Below are 24,454 nucleotides of genomic sequence, written 5' to 3' on the forward strand. Positions count from 1 at the left end.
TCGCTGAGACGTCGCAGGCAAAGCGTGCAAGTGGCGCTCAATAATTCAGAGCGCCGAATTCTCGTCCCTCCTGCCAAAGAAAGTGTGCGGTGGACTCCAGAGTCAGCATTTTTCAGGCGTCCTTCTTCCCTGCCTGGAATGCGCCGCTCGCGCGCTCACAGCTTCCTGCGCGCGCAGGCATCGTGGCCGCCTTGCACCCCGCACACCTCGTTTCCGGACCCCTGGCCTGATGCATCCTTAGCCCGGCTTCCGTGTTCGGCGTGCGTTGTCTGTAGGTGTCGGAAAGTGTGTGAACGTCCAGGGTTGACGCAGCCCAGAAGGGCGTGAGCAGCAGGGCAGTTTGTTTACCGAGGCGGGCGCGAATCAAATACGTTTGGAGAAAATAAACGTTTATTAACGGAACCAGCAGCCTTTGTTTCGTTTTTGCAGCGATAAGCACAGGGTTACTGCATGAAGGAATTCAATGAACTCGCCTCTACTGCGTTGCAGTTCAGACAAGCATCAGTCACTACAAAGATGAATCAGCACGATGAGAACGAAGCAAATGATAGGCAGAGCTGAATAAATAAATAAAAATAGTCGCTAATACATCTGCAGGAAGGTTACATAACATACGGAAGTTTGCGTTCTAACGGAACCCACAGGCCACGGAGAGCCTGCTCGGAGTGCCGCTAGGAGCAGATGTCTCCACTGGCCCAGTTCTCTTGGCTCATCTTCATTAGCTTTTCCGTGGCTCGCCCAGAGTGGTTGGCTCCGCGGACGGTGCAGCGGCTTTCGCCACCGTCTCGGGCCTGGAGCTTGGAGATTTCAGTGAGAAGCATACACGATTCCTCCCCTGAAGGGAAAGCCGGCAGAGCACCAGGGCCAAATCGTACGCTTCTGCGTGCATGTCCTTCATACACAGCGAGACAGGACTATTTTAAGACAACCCCTTCAACATCAACCTCCCTGCCTCAAGAATCAGGTGATTCATCGACTACACACAAGACATGTTTGCACTACGAGGGCTTAACGCGCATCACAAATTCACCCCGAGCCACGGAACCATCATACGTGTATAGTCACTGTACATGCCGGAGACAGCATCGATACCATCGACTGTCATCAACATTTCAGCCCTCGAAGTGGCTATTCGCCGCACGACCATTTCCTAGAAACCACCGGAATGCTCAAGACAAGCCTTCACCACATGAAATATGTTCGCTTGGGAATAGAGTGTTTCATCGATGCACTTCTGCGATCAGCTGCTGCGATCTGCGATCAGTAGGCGGGTGCGCAACTCCGCTCCCGGGTCAGTCCCTAAGGGCCCGGTTGCCCTTCCCGCGTCCGTGTTGTTGCACACGGCCGCCATGCTCACTCATGTGCCTGAAGGTGGTCGGGGCTAAATTTGGAAAGGCTAAAGGCTAAAGAAAGCGGTGTTTGTTAACTTACATAAATGATGCACCACCGAATGGGTCATAAAGGTCTTACACAAAAAGAAACTCACCAACAAAATCTAGAAACTATACATCAAAAAGGCCTCGCACAAACGGAACAGACTTGAATGCAGAGCGAGAGCTGCCTCATCTCGTTGGGAAGCGAACGGTGACCGCCCAGCACACAGGAGACCAGACGCAGGACAAAGTACGTCACCCGTCAATCAGGGTGATGGACGAACGAAAATGCTTCGGCCTTTCCTACATGCCGGTTGTCAACGTTTCGTCACCGGCGAAGGAAGGCGCGTATGAGGAGTCTAGCTACGTCATGGGGGAGCACATGAGTGTTTTCGTTTCAAGTGTTACGGGCTTCCGCGGCACGCATATGGCTCATATTTCTTTTCAAGGACAATCACAACCACCTGATCTACGCGCTGTGCTTATTTATTTTTAATGTCCAAACCCGGTGAGGGGCTCCTTAAAAGGCATTGTGTAGTGCCACGTTTAGTTCTGGTACCTCAAGTCGAGTGTTCTCCTCCTGACGTCATTAGGTGCACGCGTCTTCTAACAAAGAGAGTGCTTAAACTAAGCAGTCTGCGACTGTCATCAAGTCGTGCGCCTTTCAAGGATTCTTCCGCTAAGGAAGCAAGCGGCGGAGTTGGCGCCCTTGAATGGAGAAGCCTGACGAGACGCCTAACACGAAGCGTCGAGCAGCGCGAATAATGCAATTAAGGCCATCCTTCCCGGCATCCATTAAGAAAACGTAACTCCGGCGAACTCCCGGGGGCTTACTTTGTGAAAACTGACTCGGGCCTGCGCCTTTCCCGTGGCGCTAAACTTGGGAGAAGAGCGCTCGGCTGCACTGCATGTTCGCTTTTGTCGGCTGTCAAAGAGAGCGCCGCCTTAGAAGGCAGAACGGTGAAACAGTTCTCTGGCGGAGGGCCCCAGTTCATCTTCACTCAGTCGTCTTTGAAGGAATCAGTTCTGTCGCGAGGCCTATCCGCCTCGTCGTCGTAGATTTAGCGCTGGAAATGTTATTTTACGTGCATAACACTCTGCGATGAAGGCATACCGTGTGCTGAGAGAAATGTAAGAGTTTAATGCGTTACAAAAGATGCAGCAACGCCGAGGCTTTATGCCCAAAATCAGCTCTTTTCTGCGCTAGCGCTAAATAAAGTTCGCAAAAGATCAGAGAAATGCCATTTTACGGATTCTGTCGCACAGTAAGAGGTACGAGCCTTCTGCAAGCTTTTAAATTTCGGTCGCTCACGGAGTGGATAGTTTAAATTTCGAGTCTTTTCTAAATACCTCGCAAAAAGCTTTCCTATGCTGACGGAGTATTCTCTGAAAAAGTACTACGGGGAGCCGCCTTTCATTATGCGCTGATTTGCAAGATAAATATGTTATTCAAAAATTGTTGGTTAAAACATAATTTTTAGCCTTGTAGGCATATTAGCATACAAACCAATCACCCACAATAATAACATGCAGTAAGGCCCCTCCTGAAATCGGAATGCATGCTCTGCTCAATTCCTGAGTGCTATATTCTTGATGCCGTTTTCTCTTGCAAGATAAACAGCGCCTTTAACTTCGCTCCCTCATGTTTCTTTTTCACACGCTGTACACCCCCCCCCCCCCCCCCCAAGCAGCTATAGTCGATTGCAACTCAAGAACGCAGTGGCAACAATCTCAACGGATGCCCGCCAGCAAATGGCATCGACCGACTGTCATGACGTCGCAGTTAATCCCATTTCATGGAGACAGCTGCCAGTCCCCACAAATTTCACGTCAGACGCTAGATTGACAGCGACGTCATGACAAATAGTCGACGCCTTTGTGGGTATATTTTTTAATTGGCTTTTGGGGAAAGGAAATGGCGCAGTATCTGTCTCATATACCGGCGGACACCTGAACCGCGCCGTAAGGGAAGGGATAAAGGAGGGAGTGAAAGAAGAAAGGAAGAAAGAGGTGCCATAGTGGAGGGCTCCGGAATAATTTCGACCACCTGGGGATGTTTAACGTGCACTGACATCGCACAGCGCACGGGCGCCTTAGCGTTTCGCCTCCATCGAAACGCAGCCCCCGCGGTCGGGTTCGAACCTGGGTGCTCCGGATTCTGGACCGGAAGGATTGACCTTGTGTATCTGAGAGAAAGCAACCAGTCTAAATACTGTGTAGGCAGCATTGAGACAACTGCGCGTTACTTTACCGATCATCGGACAGTGTTTATCTTTGTCAAAACAATTGAATAAATAAACAATGTGTCTCACGGAATACTTCTTCAATGCTGAACATTTTAGTCACAACAACAAACTCGACAACATGCGTAACCAGCGGAGAACTACAGCTCTCGCTACGTAAATCCTGGCATAGCTGAGCTAGGCCACTGCCATTTTTTTTTCTTTCCTTCCCTTACGGGCGCGGTTTGGGTGTCCACCGATATATGTGAGACAGGCGTCATTTCTAATGGTTTGACCTCTACCTACACTCAAGGTGAATCTTGCGGCCACATTGACCTCTAGCTACATTCAAGTTCAAATCTGCGGCCACGCCAACGGTCGAAAAGCTAGCGTAGTGAAGCTTTTCGCCTCAAAATTTTCCAAGCCTGTCGAGTTGGCTCTGGAGTGTGTGCAACCCGCACATATACCGTCGCGACAAACTATGCATCCTGGTCGGCATCGGCGGCCACCAATATTTATCGCACTCTGCAGGCATTAACCCCCCCTCCCCCACATTAACAACGAGCGCTCTGGAGGCAGAAGAGGCAGCCATATCTCTCGCAATACTCTCCATTGAGGAGTAAGAAATAAACCTACATCATCACCAGCTCTCAAGCTGTCTGCCGCAATTACGGCAGGTGCAGAATATGCGCCCGCCGCCATCATATCTTCAAAAACAGAGCACACCAACCAGCCGATGTTATTTCCACATCTGGTCACCACTACCTCCGAAGAAAACGAGCGTGCACGCTATCGCCCGAGCTTATTATAACCGAGTCCCGCACGAAGGCTCCAGACCATCAGTGCCGGTGTTCGTACAGTACTGCGCATTCCTTCAACACCATCGGCTCAACCGACACACGTACCCCTCGTCACACAAACACCTGACGCGGAATCGAGGAAGGTGGTGGTGAAAACTTTAATGAACACAGGAGAGTTTAGGACACGCAGGTCCTTGGGCCCCCGCACGACCCCACTGCTCTCGAGGTGGTGGTGGTGGTAAACATTTATTATGTACAAGGAGGTGTTTGGACCCAGGCCCTAGGCCCAGGTGGAAGCGGTTGCATGGAAACTGCTCCACACCAAAGCCTACCGCTTTCTTATGCTCCCCAGCTGACAGCAAAGGCCGTAGGAGTTCTGTAGTGAGGGTCCCTCCCCGCACAGGGGACAAAAAAAAAACAGTTCATCACAGCTGCCACCACTCCCTCCTGAAGCAATTCCCTGAAGGTGCGATTGAGGTGTCCACAGAGAGTGAGTCAGTTGGCGCTTTCAATAATAATAATAATAATAATAATAATAATAATAATAATAATAATAATAATAATAATAATAATAATAATAATAATAAGTTTTGGGGGAAAGGAAATGGCGCAGTATCTGTCTCATATATCGTTGGACACCTGAATCCCGCCGAAAGGGAAGGGATAAAGGAGGGAGTGAAAGAAGAAAGGAAGAAGGAGGCGCGTAGTGGAGGGCTCGGGAAATAATTTTTTTTTTTTTTGCCTTAGCGCACGCCAGCCAGAGGGGACGCCCTTTGGCAGCTCGCGGTTATATGTGCCGTGTTGTTATTTTCGAGATGCATTGATAAATAAGGTTAATTAATTAAAAACTATACGCAAATTAAGTAATTCCATGTTACCTGTGTGTAGTTGAGTCATTTTACGCGACTACACAGATAAATTTAGGGAGAGTTTAAGAACAGGATCAAGCCTCTGAATGGTTGTTCAGAAGGAAGGCCTGGAATGCGAACAGTTTTAACAAGTCGGCTTTGGGAAAAGCGGTGTGTGTGCTGTATAATAAATTGGTATGCTATCCCATCTTAAATCGCTCACAAGCAATTTCTGTCACACCCCGTTTCAAACATCAAGTGGAACGCTGTGAAGGCTACGGAAGATGCCGCAAAAAAAAAAAAAGGTGTATCACTGCGCGCTGTTCTGGGGCCGTGTTTCAATAAAGAAAAAAAGATGCTGTTCTGTGGCCGTGTCTTTTAACGTGTCACTCCGGAGTATCGACATGCAACCGGAGGTGCGTGGCTTCAAATCCCGCATTTTGAAACTTCTTTTTATCGCACATTTTTTTTCATCGCAAGTCGCATTTCGCGTGTCTTGAATGAGAAATCTCGTTTTGTTCAGAATCGCTTGAATGGATGCATACCGTGAAATCCGTTGTCAGTGAGCTCGCGCCGGCTTTTGGTCAGCAGTGGCGGTTTTCTTCCCGATTCTGCAGCATTGTGATTATAATTTTAGATGCAAGCGAGAGATTTGTGTGAAAAGATGACGTTCATTCGTCGGGTTTAATTAGCACAGTGGTGAGTACTGCGCCGTGCCCCGATTAACAAGTGGCCGTCTGCAACTTTCCATTTTGCCGTTGCCGAGGAACCGACTCCTTTGTGGGCCTCTCTTAAGGTACCTGGCATGTTATGCATTGTTCCTTGCAACCAGTTACCGGCGGATCCAGTCTTCGCCAAAAGAGTCTGGGACCAACTTTGGCACTGCGCTGTACAGTAGCCCAAAGGACTTGGCGATAGCAATTATTTTTTACTGATCGATCAGAAAGAAGTTATAAAGCTGGTTTATCATACATGAGCGCAGAAAACGTATTCTAGACTTCTTAATCGCCTGTTTTCTGACTGTGTAGAGGCAACATTCTTGAGAATATCTGAAATTCGTTTGTGTTTGTTAAGTTATTTTTCGTTCTTAAGCAAATCGCGTTTACCTTTGTCATTGAAAATAGAGCTCTATAACTGGGCTATGATATCCGGCAAAAGAGCAGTATGTTTAAACTGATGGTTCAAATCGTCTATACACACACCACCCCAATATGGCTTGTTTTCCCGTGTTAAGTGTTAAATTTAGAACATAGCCTTGATTCACACAGTGACAAAAAATAGTACTGCCTCAATAGTTAAAGATTTGTTTTCCTGCAAAAATGTATATGAAGGCAATAAAGAGGCAAGTCAACTTGTCTCGATTTCCCTGCTCTCCTAGAAGAGCAGAAGCTGCTCAGGCAGGATTTTCATACAGCCAGGCAAAAAGAGTTCCGAGCTGTGGAAGCGCCAAATAAGAATGCAGTAAAAGTTCTACAACGCTATGAAAAAATATTTCGAAAGAGCAAACAATAAATGAGACAGGACAATAAAGAATGTTGACCCCGCAGTGTTCGCGAGAAATGGTTTATTCTGGAAACAGTCAGTGGCATGGATCACAGTGCATACAAATTAAAGGACACGTGCAGTGGAGGCACACAAACACACAATCAGTCAAGTGCTACAAGATTGGGGAAAAAAATGTGCAGGCCATCGAACAACATTATTTCATACAACGAGAACCTGACCAATGTCCGGACAGGATTCAAAAAGCAGTGCATTTTCAGTCAACAAAATCAAATTCTTGGGACATGTACTAACAAAAATATTACTTGAAACAAACAAATTCACACTGAACCGAGGAAGAGCCAGCTTGAAATCATTCACACACCCCAAAATTAAGGACAAAACATGCAGTATTGGCTACCTCACACTGGCACTGCAGCATTGCATAAAATGTCAAAACGACAAGGAGATTGACATTAACGCAAGAGAACACCAAACCAGGACTCCCTTTTCAGGACATCAAGATCAGACACCCAAACATACCATTCCCAACGCTCACACACAAAATAAGGTCCATTCTTAGGGGTGTGTGAATGTTCGAAATTTTTGGACATCAAATTGAATAAATGCCTGTTCAATTAGTCGAACGAATCAAACAGTACATGTTCAAAATTATTTTAAACGAATTTAATTTGCCCTCAAACTTTCAGATACTTTTCGAATAATTGACACGATGCTTGATTAAGCTCCACTGTATTTTTCTGCAATGAGTCTTCCAAAAACTGCACAGGTTGACGACGTGTAACACTATTCATATTCTAATTCGAAAAAGTACTATTTGCACTCCCTTACAAATTCTACTTGTATACAGACACAATTAACACCACCACGCACCAGCACCACCACCCCCACCACCTCCTCCTCCGCCGCCACCACCACGTCCTTTACATCCACCTCAACACCTACACTACAAGTTACTGCCTGATACAATTTCATGCTAATGAGCATGTGCTTTACACACATGCACACACAAGAGTGATGACAGCATGCCCATGTGTCCTCTCTGTTTCCTCGGCAGACTGATCAACACACACACACACATATTTTCACCTTTCCATCCACACACGCACAAAGGTGATCACAGCATGCCGATGAGTCATCTGTCTCTTCTCAGTAGCATGTGTGTTACACAACCATTCGAAGTCAAACAAGTTGCTCAATGCCACTTAAATCTTAATCACTGAAATGAGTGCTCAACTCATCAGAAGATGAGATGCACGAGTCACAAATGCTGAAGACAACCGGTTCAGTTTCAGCGTCAACAATCACATCGCGTTGCCATGCTTCAGCCTCAACTTGCTCCACATGAACACAACAGTTTTGCCAGTTTTCCTGGCATACAGCCGCTAGTGCTTCCGGCAGGAGCTTTTCCACTTCGGCCAAAATGAAACATTTGTTGCGACTTGCGATGTATCCCTTCACCTGGCTCCAGACAAGTTCAATGGGATTGAACTCCCTGTGGTACGGTGGTAAACGAAGCACTTCGTGGCCATGCGTAGCTGCCAGGGTGTCGATGCGGTACACAGCGCTAGGTGTGTTTACCTTTTGAGAAAGCTCCAGCAGTTCTGCCCCTCACCCTGTGCTGTGACCACGGAACACCTTTCTTTGTGAGCCAAAGCTGAATATCAGTTTTGCGCGTAGACTTGGTAGGTGCTTTTTCAAGAGCCGAGCTATGATATGGAGCATTGTCCATGACGACAGTGCTATTGGCCGGAATGTTTGGAAAAAGCTTGTCGGTGAACCACCTCTCAAAGTAGTTGCCAACTATCTCAGAGAGGTAGTCAGCGTGGTTTCCCTTGTTTGCTCTAAGACGTCAACAGCGTCTTGCACGAATCCTGTTGCACTGTCCCCCAGCATGTACAAGGATCAAACGGGCCTCTTTGTCCGAAGGCGCAGCCAATCCCGTTGTTAAACCTTTCAGGAAGGCATCCTGAGATGACTTCACAGTCTTGTCCTGCCAGACGTATTCTTTTGTCTGCCCTGCGTCGACCCAGGTTTCATGTAGGTAGATGATGCACCTGTAAATGCGAAGCCACCGCGCGCACGAGTCAAAGCTTCTAAATAAACAAACACACTGCAGCATGTGAGTAGGCAACACACTGAAACAAACACACTGCTGACCACTGTCTCACAAACAGCCACTCGAGGACAATCGGGAAAAAGAATTATCTCGGCTTTATTGCTCCCTTGTTCGGGATTATATTTAGCGCCCAGGCGACATTTGGTAGCCAGTTTATATTCACTGTATGTTTGCCTGGGGTACTTGAATAATTCGGCAACATTTAAAATCTCTTCACTCGCGGCGACTGCGAACAAAAATTGCCAACGTTCTCAGCAGTAGCGCCAGTAACTCGCGCCACCGGAGCGACGGGCAGCGTACAGTGGGTGTTCATTCGTTCCTACGGTGACGACGAGATGGCACTACCCATTGCAGTGCTACGACATTTTTGGCAGTTTTGTTGTTTTCGTTTGCCGCACCATGCAATTGGGATTTAGCGATTCAATCTCACCCATGCAGACACGTGTCCGACCCAAACGTAGCGCAAAGCTGGCCGTGAAACGTCAAACGTCACCTCCACGCAAAAGGTCGGCAACAGCAACATGGTTAAGACGATTTCTTTTAAATGTGTTATTCTGATGTAACACTCACTGTTACGACTACGAGGTTGCAACGCTAACATCAAGCTCTATATGAAGCCAGTCTAAACGTGCTGCGTAAGAAAATAAGCAAGGTACGGCTCGTACCTGCCCTGATTTCGGAATTCCTTGATCGCCCGTAGGTACCTGCGACGCCAGGCAATGATGTCACTCGCTCGATCAGCGCAAGGTCGCGTTTTCTTTTTTCAAATGCGAATCCGACGTCCTTCATCAACCTCCACAACGTCGTTTCCTTGAATTTTGGCAGGTCATCGTCCTCATTGACAGCCTTTAGCACACTGTCCAGTGTTGGGACTTCCCTCTTCGCGTATATACTGTGCACTTTCAGACGGATGGCATGGACTGTGAAGCTGTCATTCTTGACTGTTCGCGAGATTGAAATCTTCACGTCGCGAAGTTTTTGGTTCGGAGCCGCCAAAGGCCCACACAGACGCTCCGCCTTGATTTTGGCAACGGTACGGGGAGATACTCCGGTATCCTCGCTCGCAGGACTCAGTGTTTCTCGAACAGACTTCTCCGGATAACGGGTCCTGGTACAAGAGTACACATTTGCAATTACTTGCTTGGCGTGCCTTGACAGCTTGTATGTGCAAACCTTCGAAAAAATGCGTACAGGAGAGGTGGCCACGGACGCTGGGCTGGACGCCACTTTCTCAAAAGTGAAAGGGGGCCGGGAGAGGGGCGGTTTTTCCCTCCCAAATTTGTCCTTCGCTTCCTCGTTGTTAGCTTTGAAGGGTATTTTACACACTCAGTGCCGCTCTCGTCCCATGTCAGTCTTTAAAAAAAAACGTGGATTAGCTCGGCTAATTCATAATATAAAGCGAAAGCTGTCGGAGTTCGTGGTGCTCATTGCCGTTGGCGTTGACGTTTAGACACTGATGATTTTTGGCTAATGAACAGCGCATAACTGGCTACCTGGCTCAGTGGACGGTTAATAATTAATAATAATTGGTTTTTGGGGAAAGGAAATGGCGCAGTATCTGTCTCATATATCGTTGGACACCTGAACCGCGCCGTAAGGGAAGGGATAAAGGAGGGAGTGAAAGAAGAAAGGATAATAGGTTCTGTAGTGGAGGGCTCCGGAATAATTTCGACCAACTGGGGATCTTTAACGTGCACTGACATCGCACAGCACACGGGCGCCTTAGCGTTTTTCCTCCATAAAAACGCAGCCGCCGCGGTCGGGTTCTAACCCGGGAGCTCCGGATCAGTAGTCGAGCGCCCTAACCACTGAGCCACCGCGGCAGTGGACGGTTCATTCGCACTTTGAGGTACTTACGTTACGTAGCTGTACTGAGAGAAAAAAAAATAATGGTTTTTCCAGAAAGGAAATGGCCTAATACCTGCCTCACATATCTCGGTGGACACCCGAATCGCGTCGTAAGAGAATAGAGAAAGGAGAGAGCAAAAGAATAAAGGAAGAAAGAGGTGCCTGAGTGGAGGGCTCGGGAATAAGTTCGACCATTTAGGGATCTTTAACGTGCACTGAAATCGCACAGCACACGGGCACCTTTAGCGTTTCGCCCCCATCGAAACGTGGCTGCCGCGGTCGGCGTGTTTCTGTTCGCTAGCCGCTACAGACAAGCCCAGTGTCACGCCCGACCTATCTATCTATACGCGGGGTACGAAGCCGGGTACTGAGAGGGAGAGAGAGAGATGTGTGCTGCATGCATTAGCGCTGACAAGGTTGTGGCAGTCACGTGGCACTCCAGCAATAGGGTGCAGCGTTCACTGCGGGGGCCAACCTCTCGCGATCAACCATTAAGTGCCACCTGCTGGTGTGCCAGGTTAGGCGCGCTATTCAGTGTGCGGAACGCAAAATTGAAAATTGTTTTTTGAGGAAAGGCTCGCATATCTCGGTGGACACCCGAACCGCACCGTAAGAAAAGGAAAATGAAATGAAAATCGGTTTTAAGGAAAGGAAATAATGAACAATAATAATTGGTTTTGGGGGAAAGGAAATGGCGCAGTATCTGTCTCATATATCGTTGAACACCTGAACGGCGCCGTAAGGGAAGGGATAAAGGAGGGAGTGAAAGAAGAAAGGATAATAGGTTCTGTAGTGGAGGGCTCCGGAATAATTTCGATCACCTGGGGATCTTTAATGTTCCGGGTTCGAACCTGACCGCGGCGGCTGCGTTTTTATGGAGGAAAAACGCTAAGGCGCCCGTGTGCTGTGCGATGTCAGTGCTCGTTAAAGATCCCCAGGTGGTCGAAATTATTCCGGAGCCCTCCACTACGGCACCTCCTTCTTCCCTTCTTCTTTCACTCCCTCCCTTGTCCCTTCCCTTACAGCGCGGTTCAGGTGTCCAACGATATATGAGACAGATACTGCGCCCTTTCCTTTCCCCCAAAACCAATTTTAAAAAATATTTAATGTGCACTGACATCGCACAGCCCACGGGCGCCTTAGCGTTCTTCCTCCATAAAAACGCAGCAGCCGCGGTCGGGTTCGAACCCAGGAACTCCGGATCAGTAGTCGAGCGCCCTAACCACTGAGCCACCGCGGCGGGGCAAAAGGAAATAATGCCTGTCTCACATATCTCGGTGGACACCCGAACCGCGCTGTAAGAGAATGGTGATGAAATAACTTTAATTGCACCCATCAAGGAATCATAGGGATGTGAAGTATTGAGTCTTGACCGCCGTCATCTTCCTCCCCTTTCAGCAGGCTGTCAGCGCAGTCCAGGGCCAGAAGGATGACTTTTTAACGCGAGAGCGTTAAGGAGCTCGTATAGCAGAAAAGCCGGTGTCGTCGGTGGCGTTGGCCGTGAGCGAAAAATTCTCCTCCTCGCAATGTACTCCACTGCCCCAGCAGATAGCGAGCGACGACAGCGCCTCCCGCTCGTCTCATTCGGGCGCAGTGGGGCCGTGCGGGCACGCAGGAATCACGCGGTGAGCGGCGAACAACGCAGCGCACATCCAAAGCGCCTTCATCACGAAGCTTGCGGCTTGCTGCCCGTTCGTTTGGCGCGGAAGCTGTGCTGGCGTTCGTGGCATCGGGTTTGTCGAACGATGTGGACGAACTACGACTGCAACTTGAGTCCCCCGCGTTTCGGCAAGGCGCCTGGCAGCGCTTCTACGCGGTTTGCCGCTCCGCGCGTCCGTTTCACCGTACCTAGCAGAGCGATTTGTCTAACGGGCAAGGCGTCGCGCCGAACGGGCGATGGCGTTCCGTGAACCCCCTGGCAGTGCTGCAACACGCTGTCGCGTTCCACTCTTAAAGGCGAAGCTTAAGCGTCCCCAAATTTTTGTCATAGAGACCCTGTAGTAACTGAATCGCAAAGTTGCATTCTAATTCTGCTCTAGCTAGATAACGTTCTCCTCTGCTTTCTTCATGCTCAACTGAAATATCCTTTAAATTTTCATAATTGGTGGCATCTTCCGATTTCTCACTTTAAACAAATACAGATATTGTCTACCGTCTGGAGCCGTAGAAGGACACATTACTTCCCACTACGCGGCAAAAAAATATAAACGGTGAAAGAGGGGAGGGGGCATGCTAATTTGCTTTGCATAAAAAAATACCTCGCGGCGGCGACAGGCCGCTGATCAGTATCCAAATCTAATACAGACTTCAAAGCAAACGTTCCAACGCCAAAGCAAACATCGAAAGTAATAATTCAGGCTACAATGTGACGGCGTGCAGTTGACACTCAGAAAACCACGAATATCTCTAGAGCCTTCGAATGGACCGAGAAACGATGGAACAAAACGCCTGCTCTGTGACGCCTTGTGGGAAGCTGCGAGGACCCGCAGACGGGGGGAGGAAAGCCCGCCAGCCGCAAACATTTTAGAACAAAGGAGTGGCGCCTAAGCCTGAGCAGACGCCTAGATCAAAGGATGCAGCGCGCAGCGAGAAAGTGCAAAATCCTAGCGGGCATGGTGGGCTTTTCGTCATGAGCAAAATCAGCCGACCCGGTTCAATCGATATCTGCTCACCCATAGCAAAAGTCTCCATGTACTCTGTTTGCTTAGGGCCTGCCATCTTTGTTCCGCGATGCCTCCTGCAGGAGCCACTGCCGCCGTGCCACTTATTTTCCTGTGATGCTGCAACGCAAGGAAACTCAAAAAACAAGGGGCTGGGCGCATTGATTTGCGGTTTCGCATTGCAGTGCTTTTTTTTTGCGAAACGCGGTCAATTGGTAAAGAAAGCCGAGCCTTGTTTAGCATCATATTACAAAGCACGCGAAGGGATCCGGTGCCGGTAAATCCTTTTATTTTTGTTCCTGGCTTAACTCATCCATGGCTTTTTTTTCTAAGAAACCATGAAAAAAGCATTTCGTCATGGACGCATTTGTTTCGGCAAGCTTTGAACAAGTGCGCAAAATGCGAAGTTCCCAAAGAAACAGCACCCCACCTAAACAAAACTTCCAAGTTTAAAAATAGCATTAGCCTGCTTAGTTTTACTATTGGGTTCGTTGTCTTACACCCTTATAAGCCCACAGAAAGACGAAGAAAACAACACGGCCACGTCCCACGTTATCAAAGAGTGCCCTGCAAGGCGGTACTTGCACGTCCAGCCTTCTGTCCCTCCTCCATCCGGCTCTCTCTCTTGTGTCGTCATAGCGGAGACAGTTTCCTGTCTTCTACCCTGGTTTCCCTGCCCCACGACCACCTCGTATAGCGCATGCGCGTGCTAACATACGACTGCATAATTTATAGAAGTGTGTCTTACGTCAGAGGACTGTGAAAAAAAAAAGTGGGCCGAACCGAGTCGCTCTCCTGTCACGGCATTCTTTCGATCTGCTCTGCGCTTCGCACAGACCGCGTTGCAGGCGCTTGTAAGCACGACACTTCGTAGTCGCGCTTATGCGCTGCACAAAGCCTGCAGAAGCTGCTTCTCGCGTCGCGTTGTGCCTGCGAATCGTACACCCTTCTCCTGAGGCATAGCTTTCTTTTCTGCCTTTCTCTCTTTGTGTGTATTAGCAACTAATTAATAATGCTGCGCTATGTGCAGCACTCGGCAGATAGCCGAGTGAGGCCAATTTGGAATGATCTAATGAAACTCTTTTTGGTTTGGTTTGGTTTATGGGGGTTTAGCGTGCCAAAGCGACCCGGGGCTATGAGGGACGCCGTAGTGAAGGGCTCCGGAAATTTCGACCACCTGGGGTTCTTTAACGTGCACTGACATCGCACGGCACATGGGCCTCTAGCATTTCGCCTCCATCGAAATTCGAGAACTCTTTTTGCTTTGTCAATGATTTCACAGGTTGGTAAAGCAAACACATGCAGTTAACGGTACTGAAAGCACAGTAGTCCTGTGAAAGAAGGCACCACGATAGCTTGCATTGCGCTCTTGAGGTGAGCCACGCGCGAATGCGCATTCAGTTAGTGGCCAACGGGCACCACGTCTGCGCGGCCTCCATGCCATACCGGTTAGCCTCTCGGCTCGCTGGCGAGCCATACAGGAGCAGGGTGCGCACACCACTGCACTTACCTGGGCGGAGGTGCGTGTAGGTTACTTTCGAGACCATTGGTGGGGCCAGTAAGATCAATGACCTCGGCAGCGCAATTTCAGTCCCAGCGACGAACAACCACAGCGGCGTTCGACGGAGAAAATTACAGCGTTCGCCTGGCATACCCTGTGCGCTAAAAGCGTCGCGAGAGAAAGCGGCGCCCACCAGATAGTGACTCGTTCCGCCCAAGGCCCGCATCGCTTCCATTCGCGGCAATTATAAGGAACCGACAGTGAACATCCTGTTATTAAAGCGCATATACAGCGACCCGTCCATCTTGCCTTCACAGAAACACAGTGTGCTGTGGCTACCTGCGCTATTCCGGAAAACACAAGGACCTGGTCAGACAGCGAAGCTCTTCGCAGCCGCTGACAGATAGCTCACTGCTCCATTCGCACGAGTTACGGGGCATTCGGTTACCACCGCGGTGGAGCGGGCACAGCCATGGAAACAATAGCACCACTCCCATATCTACAGCGCTAAAGATGGGACAAAAAGTATGGTGGGGCAGCCTAAAAAGAATGTAAACAATTAAGCCCCTGCCTGTGCCACTCTAAAGATGGGACAGAAGGAACACACACAAGACACACAACAGAGCGCTGGCAGCGCTCTGTTGTGTGTCTTGTGCGTGTTCCTTCTGTCCCGTCTTTAGCGCTGTATAGATATGGAAGTTAAAAACCAACTCGCCCAGCATACTGTATTGCGGAATAGCACCACGCGTGCCCGCGTCACAAGAGCGAAAAAACTGATAACGTGGATTGGCCAAGATAGATGAACCGTCGAAATGACAAGCGCGTGACGTCGCTCTCTACTCTATATCACCTCATTCATCACTTAGCTGTGAAACCCGAGACCCGACGAGACGAGAAAATCAATGAGCGGGACGTTATATGACAAGAAGAAAAAAAAACGCACGATCCGAACCAGAAATCGCTATTTTTTTTCTGCCAAAACGCCACCCCCCCCCCCCCCCCCAAAAAAAAAAAAAAGTCGCAAGCTTTCCTTAGAAAAAGAGCGAATATATGCTCAGTGCCTTCCTGACAACCATCTATAGAAGCAAAGTTACAGGCAGGCTTACGAAATAAATCAAGGATTTGCCGCCGCGCAGGATAGGCCGTTCAGGAGAGCTCTCCAATCGCTGTTTCAGAGAAAATACTTCCTATGCGGCCAGCAGACAGAACCCGCGGATCTCGTTGGCGCGGATCGTTTATCTTGACATCAAACCCTCAAGCGACTTGCCATTATATCGGAGCTGGCCGCTCGCCTTCACAACAGCGGCTACAAGGCCCCGAGCTCATCGCGACGGAGGCCTCGCGCGTAAACGACAATGCAAGCATGACATGTCGGCTCTGCATCAAAAAGCCAATAGCTGCGGCTCGTTCAGCGCGCCTTTTCTTTCGCTCCTCGGATGCTGCCTTTTCTCTTTTTTTTTCCTTTTGCGCTGATGGGCAGGAGTGCCTGGTGGGATAAAAGCGTAAATATGCCTCCCAAACCGTGTTCGGCGACTGCGAAAGCGGACCGGTAAATGATGCCCGCGGCGATGCGTTCTAGCCTCGCTGCGTGACGCGCCTGATACTGTCAGCAGGCAGCGAGAGTTGCCAGAGTGCCAAGAAGGAAGAGAACTTCGCCCAGAGTGGTTAGCAGTTGCAACGTCTAACTTCATAATGGGACAAATTCATCTCCGCCAACACAGGCGAGTAGGAGAACTCCTGGAACCTTTCTCTTCCTATTTCTCTTTTTTGTTTTTCGGATGACGGCAAGGCTGCCAGAGATGTGTATTCCCGGAGCTATTTGATTTATGCAGCAAGAACGTAGGCAAGACGAGCTACTTTGTGGAACGGCAAGCTCATCTACGCTTCTAGTTCTCCGCGGTACGGAGAAACCCAACGGCCAGCTTGTTGTGACGGCCTCTGAAAGATGAAAGCTCGCCGACATGACAAATATTGCTCGTTGCAAAATTACTCGGCTAAAATATACCTTAAGACTGAACACAAGTAGCTCTGACGTCCAGATTTCTGCTGATGTGCGGATGCATTATGTCTTAGGGCATGCTTTGGACAAGACACACATGAAGCTGGTTTTAAAATTCAGAGAATTTGCTACAGACCGGACGGAGGCCTTTGTTCGCAAGACACGTGCCATGTTTCCTGATCGCCTCTGCTGCTTACGCCTTTGTTGCCTCACCTGAAATAAAGATGAAAGCGATTTTTCTTTATTCCCTGAAACGATCGCGACCGAGTGCGCGCTTCTACAGGGCATTCAGTATTACTTCTCTTATTATTCGGCTCACTAGACGGGCACGTCACGTCGAGCCGATGCTATCCAGTCACGGACTCCACCAACCGATAATAATTTTTTTTCAGCGGTCCAAGTTAAAAAAAGTCAAACTGCAAACGTGTTTAAAAAAATCAAAGAGAGAGAGAGAGAGAGACAAAGCCTTGCAATTCTTCGCGCAGCCATTAAAAGTTTCGCGGAAGAGGATTTCTAACAAAGACCATTGAAGGAAAAGGAAACGTCTGAGGTTTTTTTTTTTTTGTAAAGCCCATGCGCTGCCGTTACAACTTTCCGCACTTCCCGCGACGAGCGCTCGTTTCCCTTTTGTTACGCACAGAAACCCCTCTCCCGACGACAGATTATAGAAAATTCCCACTGGTGCGGCCTGATCGAAGCCCGCGCTAACGAAACGCTGCCCGGTGCGGAATCAAAGCGCGGCGCAAAACGAACCGCTCCGCGCCATTCGATACAGACTGTGTGCGAGGGTCGGTGGCGAAATACGAGGGTACGCAATTGGGCAGGCAGCGCACGTCTCCCCGCCAGAGAGGACGCACTTCTTGCTGCGGAGCACGGGAGCACTCCTCGTGGTTCTCGCCCAGCGGTCGGCTTACAGTGCGGGCCGATGCGAACCGTGGATAGAAGGCAGCGACGACGGAAGCGACGCGCTGCGCCACCCCCGCAGAAAAAACACGACCCGACAGAACCACTCAAAGCCCGAAACAAGTCCGGCGGTGTCCTTCGCTGCGTTCCGCTGAATCTCATTTCGCTTGTTTGCGTTCGATTCAATACGGTCCTCTGTGTCCCCCGTAGTTTCTTTTCATGGTCCCATTATATATATATATATATATATATATATATATATATATATATATATGTGTGTGTGTGTGTGTGTGTGTGTGTGTGTGTGTGTGTGTGTGTGTGTGTGTGTGTGTGTGTGTGTGTGTGTGTGTGTGTGTGTGTGTGTGTGTGTGTGTGTGTGTGTGTGTGTGTGTGTGTGTGTGTGTGTGTGTGTGTGTGTGTGTGTGTGTGTGTGTGTGTGTGTGTGTGTGTGTGTGTGTGTGTGTGTGTGTGTGTGTGTGTGTGTGTGTGTGTGTGTGTGTGTGTGTGTGTGTGTGTGTGTGTGTGTGTGTGTGTGTGTGTGTGTGTGTGTGTGTGTGTGTGTGTGTGTGTGTGTGTGTGTGTGTGTGTGTGTGTGTGTGTGTGTGTGTGTGTGTGTGTGTGTGTGTGTGTGTGTGTGTGTGTGTGTGTGTGTGTGTGTGTGTGTGTGTGTGTGTGTGTGTGTGTGTGTGTGTGTGTGTGTGTGTGTGTGTGTGTGTGTGTGTGTGTGTGTGTGTGTGTGTGTGTGTGTGTGTGTGTGTGTGTGTGTGTGTGTGTGTGTGTGTGTGTGTGTGTGTGTGTGTGTGTGTGTGTGTGTGTGTGTGTGTGTGTGTGTGTGTGTGTGTGTGTGTGTGTGTGTGTGTGTGTGTGTGTGTGTGTGTGTGTGTGTGTGTGTGTGTGTGTGTGTGTGTGTGTGTGTGTGTGTGTGTGTGTGTGTGTGTGTGTGTGTGTGTGTGTGTGTGTGTGTGTGTGTGTGTGTGTGTGTGTGTGTGTGTGTGTGTGTGTGTGTGTGTGTGTGTGTGTGTGTGTGTGTGTGTGTGTGTGTGTGTGTGTGTGTGTGTGTGTGTGTGTGTGTGTGTGTGTGTGTGTGTGTGTGTGTGTGTGTGTGTGTGTGTGTGTGTGTGTGTGTGTGTGTGTGTGTGTGTGTGTGTGTGTGTGTGTGTGTGTGTGTGTGTGTGTGTGTGTGTGTGTGTGTGTGTGTGTGTGTGTGTGTGTGTGTGTGTGTGTGTGTGTGTGTGTGTGTGTGTGTGTGTGTGTGTGTGTGTGTGTGTGTGTGTGTGTGTGTGTGTGTGTGTGTGTGTGTGTGTGTGTGTGTGTGTGTGTGTGGGGGGGGGGTTTGCGAATGCGTGCGAATAGTGCGGGTGCGCAGGTGTACACAGCATACACTCGCTGGGTGTGGTACTGTACGGGTTAAGCAGTGGAGGACGATTCTGCTCCACAAAAAAGCAGGCTTACATCAGTAGCACAAAGAACACAAAATCATACTGACGCACAAATTTCATCACATCCCGTCAGCTCAAGGCAAGTTATCACTTAGCAACTGCTTATAAAGTCGTTTAGCTAATGCTAATTCCTTGAAGTATTTAATGTTAAACGACACGACGAAGGGTAATAAACGAAAAGTTGCAACTGCAAGTTCTAGCTGTCTGGACCAAAGAGCGCAATTTCCGGTAGTTGTGGGGGTGTTGCCGTAGATGGAGGACTGCGATGTGCAGCCGAAGAAGCGGCCGGTGCGCAGCCCGGTGCGCAGTTGGCCAGCGTTGGCGTCTATCGGCAGAAACGTGCCCTGGAGCACAGGCGACCAGCACTTGCCTTGAAGCAATTATTTGTTATTTTTGCGGTACCTTTCCTTCTCCTTCAAATCTTGGTGCCCATGCCCCCTGTGGAGATTAGCAATTACAATCAGCCGAGGAATGAAAAAAGAATTGAATGGTGACTACACAAATGGTAGTGCGGTAAATCAGCGCCAGCTGACATGGGATAATCATTGCGCACAGAACGATACAGCCCGTATACTGCCCGCCTCCTGCCTCACAAAAGAATGGCTTTGCCGGGAACCTTCAATTCGCAGGGTACGGGCTATGTGCATGGGGTGGACACGTGATCGCACCCCCATGGGGTGGCACTTCTTGCAGGGTACCCGTCTTGCCCCCCTCCTCCTGGTCGTTATGCACGAACGCTCTCAGTGCGAAAGCACTACTTAGCGAGGTCAAACCGGCACACCGAGTTTGTGTGCTGCATCTTCCGATTCACCCAAAGTTGAAGGACCTCGAATTACCGCTCACTCATCCTCAGAAAGTGGCGTAATCATAAACACCCAGCGCGCTACATGAACATCATCAGCAATGCTTGAAGTGGCAGCAAAAAGTGAGGCGTAGTGATTTGCAAACTCGGCGACTATTTCATCTGTACTTGTTACCAGGGCTCCACCACAGTAGAGCTCAGAGACTCACTTGGCACTCGCGTGGCGACGCTCATCAAGCAAGGCCTGTCTAGTTGGCTCCTCAGAGTGCAAAGCACAAATGGTGTGGGATCGTACACGAGCCGCCCGAAAGAGTTTTGCATCCAACTGTTGAAGGTGACACTTCACAGTAGCAATTTCCTGCGTACAATCCTGGAGCCTCGCATCTAAGTTCGTGCAAATTATAAGGGCTCTGAAGCAGCCGTTTCTCCTCACTATGCTTAAGGTAAGACCTCATGGAGTTAAACTCAATAGCTATGCCACGAACTTCTTGCTTAAACATCTTCCAAGCTGCAAATACTGAGACTCTCATGGTCAAGCAAGGTTTCAAAGCTGTCCTCACTCCCTGCTTAGAGTCCTCCTCGTTTGCAACGATGAATTGAGCTTCCACCACACTTCCCACTGTGGCTGAAACTTGTAACGGGCACGTTCTCCAATCCGCGCAATAACCACCTCATGATCAGAGAAAAAAACAGGCGTGACATCGCACGAAATGCGCCTCTTAAGGAGGTCTGCGGAAACGCAAATCCAATTTAGACGTGAATGTGAAGCTCCTATAACAAAGGTGAAGGTGGATGACAATCCGGCATCAATTAAGCCTGCATTATCAGTGGTAGCCGATAAAATACCAGGGATCTTATCGGCGATTTTGCTAGGTCCTGTACGGTCGTGTGGGTCCCACGCGCATTTAAAATCAACCATGAATACCCCATACCTATCACAGTTTATAAGAGTTGCCATACCCTGAAATAAAACTGCTCGCTGAACCCGATTATTTGATGCATACACACTGATGAACCTCCACGATTCGCCGTGCAGGCGAAAGTCATAACATATTTGGCGCCCTTCTGTGTTAACTTGATACATAAAGCCGGAAACAGGGAGACTTTCCTTAAGAACAGAAAGCAGCCCACCGAAAAGCCTATCGAGTGCGACAAACATACGTTATAATATCTCAACAAGGGCCGCAGGGCCACCTCTGTATCGAATTCACTTTCTATCTCAGTCACTTCAACAGCAACAATGTCCAGCCGACTACCCGAAAACAATCGACAGCTGTACCTGTTTCTGCCTAGACCGGAGCCCACAGATGTTGAGTGTTGCGACGATCAACTGCGGGACGTTCGCCATGGTGACGAACGTGCACTTAAGTCAACCATCCGCGATGTATGCGTCAATCCGAAAGGTGAGACCTCCCTAGAGCTGGCACCTTCTCCGAGGACTTTCGACAGCGGGACTTTAGCTTGGCAGGGACGGCGTCCTCCTGATAGGAGGCATAACTCGGCGACACGCCACGCTTTGAGGCCACGGTTGAACTTGACACATCCGTACCACAGCTGCCGTCATGGAGTGAACTGCCAGGCTGGCACACCCGGCAGTGGCATCAGGAATCCCATCAGCGCAGATACTCAGCGCCGCAGCCGCACACCCCTCCTTTTCTTCCTCCGGCTCACGGACAGCGCAGGCGCGCGTACCAAGAGTGTTGTCACTGAAGCTGTGTATTACCGATGTGTGTTTCTTCAGGCATTCACAGTCGACATCTGCAGACGGCTGATACGTCTCTGAAGGCTTGGTTGGCTCACGCTTCAGACCAAGAACGGCACCAGACACTAGGCCAGTAGTTGCTGGTTCAATGGGTGCAACCGCTGACATGTCACCTGCAGCATCCGAAACCTCTGTCGTATCCATCAAATACTCCTGCAGAGTGTCGTCCATGGAATGGCTGCCACTGCGGAGTTTATCAGCATACGATAGTGCGCACTCCTCTGTAGTATGACCGAAATACCGGCTGTTATCACTCCGCGGAGCACGGCAGTGACGGCGTATATGTCCAACCTTGTGGCAACGGAGACACAAGGGAGGCCTTCTTGGAACTAAAACCAGGCACTGTAGACCACAGACTGTCAATAGATGAGGCACGTCGTTGACAGTGACTCCATCACTCAAGAGTAAAGGCACTGTCTCCATTCAAAGTACGCATTCCCTCCATTTCCGGAACACTACAGTGCTCCACTGTGATATAAGTAATTTTTCCGCAAGCTCGGAGGGCGTCACGAATGTAACAATCTTCTAGGTGTTCCGGGAGCCAAAGAAGCTTGAGCTTAACGGTCTTTGGTTTTGGGTCAGTGACCAGACAACGACGATTTTTCATTTGTAACTCTCCGGAGCTCACGAGATTAGCTTTGGCTAACGCTGTCTTGCAAGTTACCATCCACACGTGGGACATCTAGGAACTGTCGATAGAACTTAGGTCGACGACGCCACCTAAGACATCTCTAAAGTCCTGAGTACGTATATCGACGGCCAGAAAGGTCCGTATGCTGAAAAACAGAGTTTAAAACCAGCTTTCCAGCAGGTAGACGGGCAAAGCTGTACGGTAAGTACTACATATATTACTGGCGGCAGAAGCCGGAACAGTACATTGTCGTCTTCGTTAACAAAAATTGGAGAGGGCACTTAAGCTCCGCCCTAAGGGTATGACGCGATAGCGTAGTGGGTTAATTCCCTCTTAGGCAGAAGGTATTCTCTACTTTGCATTCATAGATCTCTGGGAGTCCTCATGCCCCTCCTCGCGCAGTGGTGCAGCGGTTAAGCGATGCGCCACAGCCCCGCGATGGGACTTGTGCGGCCCAGGATACACGAGCTACCAATCATTATCTTAAATGCCCACCTTGGCTGGTAGGCAGTTTGCTCACTATCCGGTGCGCAGGCTGTGATGACGTTGCAAGGTCACGTGACCTCGGTGGCCCACCTGCCTCCTAGGTCACGTGGGGACCACCTGCCAGAGCCATGCCCGTGATTTTTCGCTCACAACGCCGACGCCGACAACGCCGACACCAGATTTTCTGGAGAACGGGGCGTTTAACAATGTGGCGTTAATACTACTGGAATCAAGAAGATGATCATGCGCGCATGCCAGCCACGACGAAGCTCTTGAGGCGGCCGGCTGACGATCGTGCTGGAGAACTGTTCCTCGCGTCCCCGCCTCTCGCCCCGTTGCTTCATGGATTACTTGTGCAAGAGTCTTCGTCGCCGGCGCTTCCCACGGCTACCAGTAGGCAGACGGGGCGAAACAGTGCGGAAAGTAGTATTACTGGCGGAAGACGCCGGAAAATTACACCTTCATCTTCATCAACACCTACTACTATGGAACTAACATACACACCCTTGCGCTGTGCATTGCACATCGACATTTTTATCAAGTTCTGCTGGAATGAAGATTATCATGCGCCGACGCCAGCCACGACGAAGCTCTTGAGGCGGCCGGCTGACGATCGTGCTGGAGAACTGTTCCTCGCGTCCCTGCCTCTCGCCCCGTTGCTTCATCGATTACTTGTGCAAGAGTCTTCGTCACCGGCGCTTCCCACGTCCCAATAAGCCGCCCTTCACTGCTATCGAACTAATATCGTCGCCAGACGTGCCGACGACCCAGCAAAGCAAAACGATGAGCCAACCAGGTTAAACACATGCTTTCGCAAGTCTACTTTGTTTAACCGCGTTAAAACCCTACCACATTTTTTTAACGATAACGACAAACGCGCTTTGTCCGAGAACCTTCGCATTGATAGCTAACGCTGTAAAATGCTTTAAAGAAGGAAGAAATTCCGCAAAAGAAAAATTTGTAAAACGGACGCGCGATCGAGGCGCCTAGAAAAAAGAAGGATAAGGAAACGCGAATGAAAACTGGAAGATGAAAAGAAAAAAGTGACAGGCTAACTAAGTTAGCAAGGCAGTCGACATTCCTATGGCTGCACGCCTAACAGAACAACCTCTAAACAAGCATAACTTCAACGTTTACGCTAAGATTGAGCCAGCGATGCAGTTTCCAGAGCCAGTCTTAGCAATGAAGGAAAGCGCTGACTATAGGCTGTTCTGTATTTCACACGTCTTTTTCTTATGCTTTTTTTTCGTGACGCTCACGGCACTCCCGCTGGTTTACATTGCCTTTTCTCTTTTCACAGCTACACCTTCGGGATACCGCTCTATCCAGTCATCGCCTTCTTCTCCGGTTTGGACGCTTTTCCCTTTGACATACAAAAACACGAAAGCGTTCTTATGAGCGCTTATGTTTCTGGATAGGCCGTTTTCACCAAAACTTCGCCGCAAAATATTACAATGCCGTAGGCAGTATACGCCTATGAGGCAGTTTAATCTAGCTCCAAGGTTGGAAAAGTAAACGTGCGCGCTGCAAGTACGGCAGGTGTTTTGTCCCCTGTCGT

The 24,454-nt window shown here is 49.4% G+C and overlaps 1 protein-coding gene and 1 pseudogene across 2 annotated transcripts in view; one reads left to right on the forward strand and one right to left on the reverse strand.

The window, feature by feature from the left end:
• Positions 1–24,454, forward strand: part of Cbp53E (Calbindin 53E) — a 191,832-nt gene that overhangs the window by 89,624 nt on the left and 77,754 nt on the right. The gene's annotated exons all lie outside the window — the stretch shown is intronic.
• On the reverse strand, positions 156–23,561 carry LOC144116296 (uncharacterized; annotated as a pseudogene).

This window comes from Amblyomma americanum, chromosome 1 (assembly GCF_052857255.1).
Source record: "Amblyomma americanum isolate KBUSLIRL-KWMA chromosome 1, ASM5285725v1, whole genome shotgun sequence".
Taxonomy (NCBI): Eukaryota; Metazoa; Arthropoda; class Arachnida; order Ixodida; family Ixodidae; genus Amblyomma; species Amblyomma americanum.